General features: G+C 35.5%; 1 pseudogene; it reads left to right on the top strand.

The window, feature by feature from the left end:
• The first annotated feature begins 5,693 nt into the window (after positions 1-5,693).
• Positions 5,694-6,640, top strand: LOC105305141 (annotated as a pseudogene).
• The last annotated feature ends 3,426 nt before the right edge of the window (positions 6,641-10,066 follow it).

Below are 10,066 nucleotides of genomic sequence, written 5' to 3'. Positions count from 1 at the left end.
GCTAACCTTATAATCAGCTCTTTGTTCTGCTTCTGTAGATATGCTTGTTGCATAGGTCGTATGGCAGGGTGACCTGGAAATTAACTAAAGACTCATCCTCCTTTTTGCTTGTTCTGTCTAAACAAATGTAACTTCCTGTAACCCATAGCATTTCCTGCGCTTTGCAACAAATGCCACTGGCTGTACCTCATAGCAACTCCTCCGCTTTGTAACTCTTTGTAACTGCCTGTAACACATAGCAACTCCTGAGATTTGTAACCGTCCCAGGATAAATTATCCAATTGGCCCATGCCAAATAAGCCTTATATAAGGAAAGTTGCAACTGAGCCCCTGGCACAGATCTTCAGAGTGCTAGCTCCTCCGCAACTGCTGGCATAATAAACCTGAGTTCTCCAACCCTTCAGGTGCTGCTTGGTTTCTCGCAGGTCTTATTTTTGCAACATTTCTGCAACGGTATATTACATAAAATTCCAAAGTCTAACAGATTAGAATATCAAAATTCCAAAGTTTAACGGATTAGAATATCAAAAAATAATATTGAAAAGATGGAAAGAGTGAAGTTATTTGTGTACCTGTGTATTTTTGTGTATATTGATGTGAATGGGGAGGTGTGCAGAATGTCAATAGGTGAATATATAAAAATTTGGAATCATTTAAACCTGGAATAAGGTTTAGAAATACAAATTTTAAACTCCAAGTCATTTAAGTGAGCCTAGATTAAAATTAAAGGTATAACCAGAGGATTTGCTGTAATAGCTGGAAACTTAAAAGATAAACTGATTTTTTAGGTAAGGTAGAATTTGAGATGACAACAAACTGAGCTCTTTTTTAATCTGTTATATGGATATGAATAAAATATTCAATATATGATCATTAATTAAACTAAAAAGATGGTTTATCAAACAGGAAGATTTATTTTCATTCTCCACTTAGCTAAAATAAAGTTGAATAACTTATTTATAATAACCTTGTATATAAGATTCCACTTTAACTCTACTTGTTTATTGCTGTATATCTTTCAAAGCTTGGTACCAAAACATTCTTTTTGCATGTTAGCTGTGAGAAATTACTTTTTATTTCATCTTTGCAATGGAATATTGAATTAAAATTTATTCTTTTTGACATTTAACCTATTATTTTGTTCTGGCCGTGTTATATAAATTCTACAAATAATATGCATAATGATCCTCTTACAGTGTGAAATCCACTGATTTTCTCCTTGTATCAATTATGTTGAAATTAAATAAAAAGAGAAACTAGCAGGATCATAGATGGAAAATATAACTTTTCTTTACTAAAACAAATTATTTACAGATACTGAGGAATCTCAATCACGAAATAGTTTAGAGTCAAAAGCAGTTACCTCTGGGGAGTTGTATTTTGGATTTGCAAAGGAAAGGAACATGGAAAACTGTTATCTCTTCTCAGACATTTTAACCAATATATGTAACTGATAGCATTAAAAATGAGTAATATTAAGTTATTTTAATAAATAACTCACTTTGGCTGTTCTGGCGGAGGCCAAATGTGTATACGGGAAAATCAAGTAGACAGCTATTTCCGTGTCAAGTGGAAAGAAGTGGACACGTGATGGAAATCAGGAGATAAGAGCAACAGGAGCTGGTCATTGGTGGGCACATGGGAGTAAGTTAGGATCCTGAGTACCGACCTGGTGCTCAGGACCACAGTGTAGGTCTAGCCAATTTTAGGGAATTAAGTTGAGTGTAGAGTGTGGGGAGAAAGGAGAGTAAATCAGGGACTAGTCGAGAACCAGTGGTGATCGCTTAGGCACTCAGAGTCTTAAAGTTGACTGAAAGACAGTAGTAGTTAGTATACACATTCTAGCACTCAGTCTGAACTGAATTTTAAACCAGGATTGAATTATACCAGTTGATTACACTGAACAAGTAGAGTAAGCCTCGCTCCACTTTCTGTAAAATTAGGATAATTGCAGTACTTCGCTCACCAAAGTATTGCAGTGATTAAATGAGAAAATATATGTAAATGTGTTAAGCACAGTACTTGGCAAAGAGGAAAGTCTGAAGGCAAGTTGGTTACTATTTTTAGTGGAATATCCATCAATGGGCCCATCAGCAAGGTGAGACAGGATTTTCTAAAATTAGGATTAGGGAGAGGATTAGCTTGAGCCTTCAGGTTGAAAATAGGTGTTTCCACCATCTTCCATCTAGTTAAATAAGCCACTAATTAGTAGTCATCCCTTTGAGGTCTGCAGACTAAGTCTGATCTTGAAGTCATTCAGACCTCTTGTACTTCACGATTCTCTATTTACAAATTAAATGATATTTGTTTTATACTTTCAGCTAGAAAAAAAAGAAAATACACATGTCTTAAATAACTGTGTTATTTAAAATTCAACTTTATGGTATAATTTGAAGTGAGGCAGAGTGATACCTCTGGCTTTGATTTTCTCTTCCAGAAGTGCTTTGGCTATCTGGGGTCTTTTGTGCTTCCACACAAATCTGATGATTTTTTGTTCTATTTCTTTAAAAAAAGCCATTTGAATATTTTGGGGGGATTATATTAGATCTGTATATTCTTAAAGTAATAAGGTCATTTTAACTGTGTTGATTCTTCCAATCCAAGATCACAGAATATCTTTCCACTTCTTTGTACCTTCTTTAATTTCTTTTTACATTGTCTTATAGTTTTCAGTGTATAGGTCCTTCACATATTTCATTAAGTTTATTCCTAGGTATTATATTACTTTTGTAGTGATTGTAAAAGGAACTTTTTACATTTCTTTTCTGAAAATTCATTATTAGAGTATAGGAACACTATGGATTTTTGAACATTGATTTTGGATCCTGAAACTTTACTGTATTTGCTTGTTTCTAATGGTGTTTTAGTGGCGTCCTTAGGGTTTTCTATATAGAGAATCATGTCATTTGCAAAGAGTAACCATTTGATTCACACCCGTTAGAATGATTATCATCTACCGGACAAGTAATAAGTGTTGGAGAGATTGTCGGGGAAAGTGAACTCTCATATACTGCTGGTGGGAATGCAAATTGGTACAGTCACTATGGAAAACAGTATGGAGTTTCCTCAAAACACTAAGAATTGATCTACCATATGATCCAGCAAACCCTCTACTGGGTATTTACCCAAAAAACCTGAAAACATTTATCCACAAAGGTATATGTACCCCGAGGTTCATAGCAGCATTATGCATGATGTCCAGGACAAGGAAACAATTGAAGTGTCCTATGACAGATGACTAGATAAAGAAGATGTGGTACATATATACAATGGAATATTAGCCATAAAAAAAGGTGGAATACTGCCATTTGTGACACAATGGATAGATCTTGAGATAATCACGCTAAGCAAAATATGTCAGACAAAAAGTTGAAAACCACATGATGTCACTCACATGTGAGATATAAAACTGAAAGCAACAAACAAACATGACTAACAAACAGAGACTCATGGACATGGACAGTGGATTAGTAGTTTCCAGAGGGAAGCAGGGAAGGGAGAGGTAGATGGGGTAAAAGAGGTCAACTATTTGGTGACAAAAGGAAATCTAACTCTGGGTGGTGAATATACAATGCAATATACATGACTTACTGTTGAATGATACAGTTGAAATTTATGTGATTTTGTTAATCAATGATACGCCCAAAATTTTTAATAACAAATAAACGAAATAAAATTTAACTTTACGTGACATTCCACTCCATGCACCCTAAGGCATTGAAAGGAATGTTTTCCATAAATCACTATAAACTCTTGTAAAATGAACACGTTAAATAAAGCTGAAGTTACCATTTTATCGTTGAAATATAGTATTACTTATACTGAAATTTCAAAGCAAACTTAGAACTAATATTTACTTATAAGTTATTATTTATATTACCAATAACTATTGAAAAAGCATCAAAATCTAGATATTAAGAAAAAAATGAGTTCAAAATTGACAGAACTCAAAGATTTGTTGTGTTTATGTGAAGTGAACTGCTCAATACTCACCTGAGAATGTGATAATGACCCCTGGTGCTTGTGAATTCACATTTGAATCTCTAGACTCTTCAGAGATTTATCCTCAAAAGTAAACAATAATGAAAGACAGCATGGAAACTATATAACAACAACGACTTTGAATTTATTGCTGTAAGATAAATGAATTCTTATTTTCAAGGGGTAAGATTTTGGCTTTTGTGAGTAATCTGATGTAATGATTTCTTACCATTTGAAAATAATGTATTCTTTACAACTGTAGTGTACTCATAAGCCGTAGTGGAGAAACGACAAAAGAATCCAACAGTCAGATAGCAAGTAATCTCAGCGGAATTAATCTAAGTTTTTACAGTCTATTTAGGAGGATAAACAGGCATAATTAAGGTTTCGGGGTTCTTTATTTATCTACCCGTAAGGCCAGAAACTCACATGGTCTTTCAGAATATCTAAACTTGCCACTCAACCATAATGCTAATAAATTCATTAGCTTTGTGATGCTTTCGAGACTTATTTTGGACATATTGTTTTGTATGATGAGTTTGCATGCAAACCTGATACTTTTGACAAAGTCAAGAATATACAGCCAGAAGACGTGGAGATGAGGTTCAACCTGGTGATGAGCTGGGTAAAGTTCTGAACATTTATTCAGCTGTATTTTATGTAGAAACTAAAATTTTTTCATTCTATAACACTCCAATTATAAAATATTGTTACTTTAGCAAATGATTTGAATTGTTTGAATAAACATACTTTAATAATGTTCTAGGTATTAAACATAGAATGTTTTATAGTATTTAGGTTTACAGATCAGACTACTTGATAAAATAGTATTTTAATTATAAATGTTAAACACACATAGTAAATTTACACTAGGTATCTTTACACATAATCTCAATTTGAAATTCCTATTTCTTCTTTATCCTATTAAGAAAATTGCATTTCTCCTTTTAAAAAAAATGATCTTGTTTACTGATGGAAATTATAAACTTTCTAATTAATTAGGCTCTTCTTTTATACACTAGGTAATTTGTTATCCACCCATTTCTGAGAGATTCAACTTCATCGAGAGTATTATTTAATTCCATTTATAGTGTAGTTACTTAAAAAAATGAAATGAATTCAAAATTCCTGAGATCCACAACTTGATTGCATCACTTGTTATGTAAATTTAAATAAATTACTTAACAATGTTAAATTATTTTCTTCATCTGAAATCCTCAATATTGTTTCATGGATATTAATACAGAACAATATACATAAAATTCTTAACCCTGTGCTTACTTTTTAGTAAAGTTTCAATAATTGTTAGCTATTACTCAACTATCTGTCATATAATACAACATTTATACATTTATCTTTTCTGTTATAGTGTCCATTCCAATATGGTATTCTCATAAATCATGTTTTTAATGTTTAGATTTAAAGCCACATCAAGTACATTTTAAAAATTGATAATATAACGAGAAAAATATCTTCATTATTTGAAGCATGTCCTCTAGTGCTTCTGCTACAAACGACTAAAAAAATATACAAGACTCATTATCCATAAATATAAACTCTGGGCTCTAAAGTGGAAAAAAAATTTTTAACTTAGCTTGAATAACGATTTTGTTTACAATATCCTCTATGCGTATTAATAAAAATGAAACCATCAAATTTACAACTTCTTTAATGTAATGTTTCACCACAGGTTCTCTGGTAGCAGCTACCTCATGGATTCCCCGAGGGATGGGAACCACACAGCAGTAAAAGGTTTCACTTTACTTGGCTTAACTGACAACCTAATCCTTCAAGTCATACTCTTTATGACCATCCTATGTATCTACCTAGTGACCATATCTGGCAATCTCAGCACAATCATTCTTATCAGAATCTCTTCTCAGCTCCATCATCCTATGTATTTCTTTTTGAGCCACTTGGCTTTTGTGGACATATGCCTTTCAACTTCTGTCACACCCAATATGCTTAAAAACTTTCTGGTGGAGAGAAATACAATCTCCTACTACGGATGTGGTACCCAGCTGGGTTCAACTGCATTCTTTGGGGCAGCTGAGTGCTTCCTGCTGGCTATCATGGCATATGATCGCTTTGTGGCAATCTGCAACCCACTGCTTTATTCCACCAAAATGTCCACACAAGTGTGTGTTCAGTTTCTCATAGTGGCTTATGTAGGTGGTTTTATTAATGCTTCCTCTTTTACTATTTCCTTCTATTTTTTAATCTTTTGTGGGCCAAATCGAGTCAATCATTTTTTCTGTGATTTTGCTCCTTTACTTGAACTCTTGTTATGATAGCCGCATCCCCACGGTCATTTATCCCGTCATTTACAGCTGGATCCCTCATTGTGGTCACAGTGTTTGTCATAGCCACCTCCTACATCTACATCCTCACAACCATCCTGAAGATGCGCTCCAATGAGGGTTACCACAAAGCCTTCTCCACCTGCAGTGCCCACCTCACAGCAGTCACTCTGTATTATGGGACCATCATATTCATTTACATGATGCCCAAGTCCAGCTACTCAACTGACCAAAACAAGGTGGTGTCTGTGTTCTACATGGTGGTGATTCCCATGCTAAACCCCATCATCTACAGCCTCAGGAACAATGAGATTAAGGGGGCTCTGAAGAGAGTGCTTGGCAAAAAAGTATTTTCTTAGTGAAACCCATTATTTTGTAGAAATTGATATGATACTATACCATAAACATAATAAAAGAAAATTGCCTGTGGTCGAAATATATCAGTAATTAACCAGTGTGGAGATTTTAAGCAGCGGTAGGGGGTGGATTTTCCGATATCAAATAGTAAATCAGAGGCCCATCATCAGTTACCGCTAATAAAATTAACATAAGTTTATAAATAGAAACACAAATTACTTAACATAAAGAAATACTTAATCTGCTGAAAATTTACTTAAAATTTTATTTTTTTCAAAAGTTGTTCCCTATCATAAGTTAAGGTTATTGTACCTGCAAACTGTAGCTACTTTCAACCACAGCAGCTTATCTTAAATTGCACAACATAATTATAGTTATGACAATACATTCTGAGCAGAAATGACCCATAAGAACCAGACAGTAACATTACTAAAGACATTCTTCTTTCAAGAAGGTTTTCTGCTGGGGTTGGGCTCTGTGAACCCATAAACTCTGACCTATATGCCTGATATCTCTGGCTCCAGTCTAGGTATAGAGGATTACATTAAAGAACAGAATGACATGCTCTTGGCATGCTGTGAATTCTTCTGTAAGGTCAAAACAGTGACTTCTCTATGGGAATAAGCACGGTTCTCATATCCTCAGAGACTGAGCAAACAAGCTCTTGGAGTGACTGGTTTATGGTCAGGTTCATATTCTATTAAGCAAGCTTGAGGGAACGAGGTTGGGTTTCCTCTTTGAAGTTGACTTTACCTCTATACACTGACAACTACCACATTTATGTCTCTTTCTCTATCTTCTATTTAGTGTTTTAGATAAAAATATTCTTTGTCTATTGAATTTCCAGCATAAATTGCTTAAAATTAAAGTCATTACCTCTTTCAACTCCCACCTTCCTTTCCTCCAATATTTCAATTCCAGTAAAAGGCACCATTACTCAATTTATTGATTCAGAATCCTGACAGTAATTTCTTTCCTCCCTTCCACATGTCAACATTAAATAACAAGGTTCTGTACATTCTGAGTGCAATATTTATTCTCTACATGCCTTCATTTTAATTGTCAGCCATTCTATTTCATGCTACTACTTCATACATTTACATTGCAGTAGTACTCATGCAATAGCAAATTTTATGTGTGAAGTTGGCTAGCTAGATTATGGTGACTGGCTGTTTGGTCAAACACCAGTGTAGATTTTGCTGTGTGGGTATTTTTCAGCTGCGATTAACATTTACATCAGTAGGTTGAGTAAAGGGGAGTACTCTCCACAATGTAAGTGGCCCTCATTAAATCTGTTGAAATCCTTAAGGAAAAACACTGAGGTCTCCTGAAAAAGATTCTGTCTCCTGGCAGTCATAGAGGTCAATACTGCAACACCAACTCTTACTTCAGTTTTCATTTTACTGAACTGCCTTTGGATTTTGGAATTGCCAGCTCCTACAACTATCTAAGCCAATTCCCTAAAATCAATCAATCTCCCTCTCCCCCCAGGTCTCACCCTTCCTGCTCCCCCTCCACATCCTCTCTCTCCTATTCGTTCTGTTTCACTAGAGAATCTAATACAATGTTAATTTCTTTTTTCTTCCCTTTTGTACTCTATTCTCGTCATTATCCATGCATTGACCAAAACCATAAATCTGTAGACTAGTTCCTTTGCTAATATCCCTCTGACTATCTTACAATAAAGAAAGAATTCTTATCATGGCTTACAAAGTCTTGAACATGGGCCCTATTTCTTTTTGCCTCTCATCATTCTTCCTTCGATCTCTAACATACAAACTCTAGGAATAAATCATTTGGTCTTCTCTTAAATTCTTAAATAGATTCTGGGAAAACATGGCAGAGTGAGAGATGTCCTCAGAACTCTCCCCTTGACACAACAATAAACTGACCATCTAAAACTGAACAAAACACACCCAAATTGCACACCAGCACATCTCAGTGTGGCATCTGCGCATAAGAGCTACCACGGGGCAGAACCTCGGGTGTTGGTCAATGGACTGAGACAAAAAAAGAAGCTGCCTCTAGCAGCCCCCAGAGTTCTTTGCAGGAGGAGGGGGAGGGGTGAAGGTGCGGCGACATCCCTGAACAGCCCTGACTGGAAGTGCCGGGACATTTCTACGCAGCAGACAGCAGGACTCAGTCATCGGGGCAGACAGCAGAGAAGCGGGACAGGTCAGCAGAGGAACATCCGTTGATTTTTAGCAGCCCGGGTTGCAAAACCAAGGCTGAGCTGCAGCCTCCAAACCTCCAACCCAGAGGGCCCCTACCCCCATACCCTCTGAGACCAATGAGCACACAGCCCCAGGGGAATCTAAGCGAACGCTACCTAAATTGTTACTAACAATGACAGGAACTGAAACTGAGAGTAGCGAGTGTGATTAAAATCTACAACAAAATAAAAGACCTTAGGTTTTATATAAAGGACGGATCCAAGAGGCTTAGATGTCACCTACTGGAAACCAAAAGAAAAGCACCTTCTTTAAGAGACCTTTATATAATAAAGAGAGACCTTTATATAATAAAGCTTCTTTCTGGAAAAACAACAGAATACACTTCCATTATTGCCCAGGAGGAGAAATAGTCTATTAAACACCATGAACAACCAAGGTAACAATGCATCTAAGAAAGAAAGAGAAAATTCTCCAGAAAATGACCTTACAGACATAGAAATATGTGACTTAAGTGACAGAGAATTCAGGATGGTACTTCTGAAAAAACTCACTGAGTTCCAAAATGAGTCATATCAACAATTTCAGAAATTGAGAAAACAGCTAGATGAGCAGAGCAAGGATATTGAAACCCTTAAAAAGGAACCAAATAGAACTTCTGGACATAAAAACAAAAACAAAAACAAAAACAAAAACAAACTACAAGAGTTCAAAAATGGAATAGCAAGCTTGGGAAATAGAGTCAAAGAAATGGAGGAAAGGATCAGTGATATCAAAGACAGAAATTTAGAAATAAATCAAAAGGAAGAAGAGAGAAACTGAAGAATGGAAAATAATGAAAGAGAAATACAAGAACTAGCTGATTCCATCGGGAGAGGAAACATAAGAATATTGGGCATTATCGAAAGTGAGGAAAAGGAGCGGGGACTAAAAAGAATTTTCAGACAAATAGCGAAAGAGAATTTCCCAAAACTAAGGAATGAGCTGGAACTTGGAATTCAAGAAGTCAACAGAACACCCAATTATCTCAACCCAAAAAAGCCTTCACCAAGACACACTTTATTAAAGGTATCAAAAATCAATGACAAAGGTAGAATTCTCAATTCTCGGGGCAGCCAGAAGGAAGAAAACGGTAACCCATTAGATTATCATCAGACTTGTCATCGCAGACCACGCAAGCCAGAAAGGAATAAAATGAAATATTTAAACTATTAAGTGAAAGGAATCACCAGCATAGAATAATGTATCCACCTAAGC

Source organism: Pteropus vampyrus, unplaced genomic scaffold (assembly GCF_000151845.1).
Source record: "Pteropus vampyrus isolate Shadow unplaced genomic scaffold, Pvam_2.0 Scaffold366, whole genome shotgun sequence".
NCBI lineage: Eukaryota > Metazoa > Chordata > Mammalia > Chiroptera > Pteropodidae > Pteropus > Pteropus vampyrus.
This window is presented reverse-complemented; position numbering and strand designations above follow the sequence as displayed.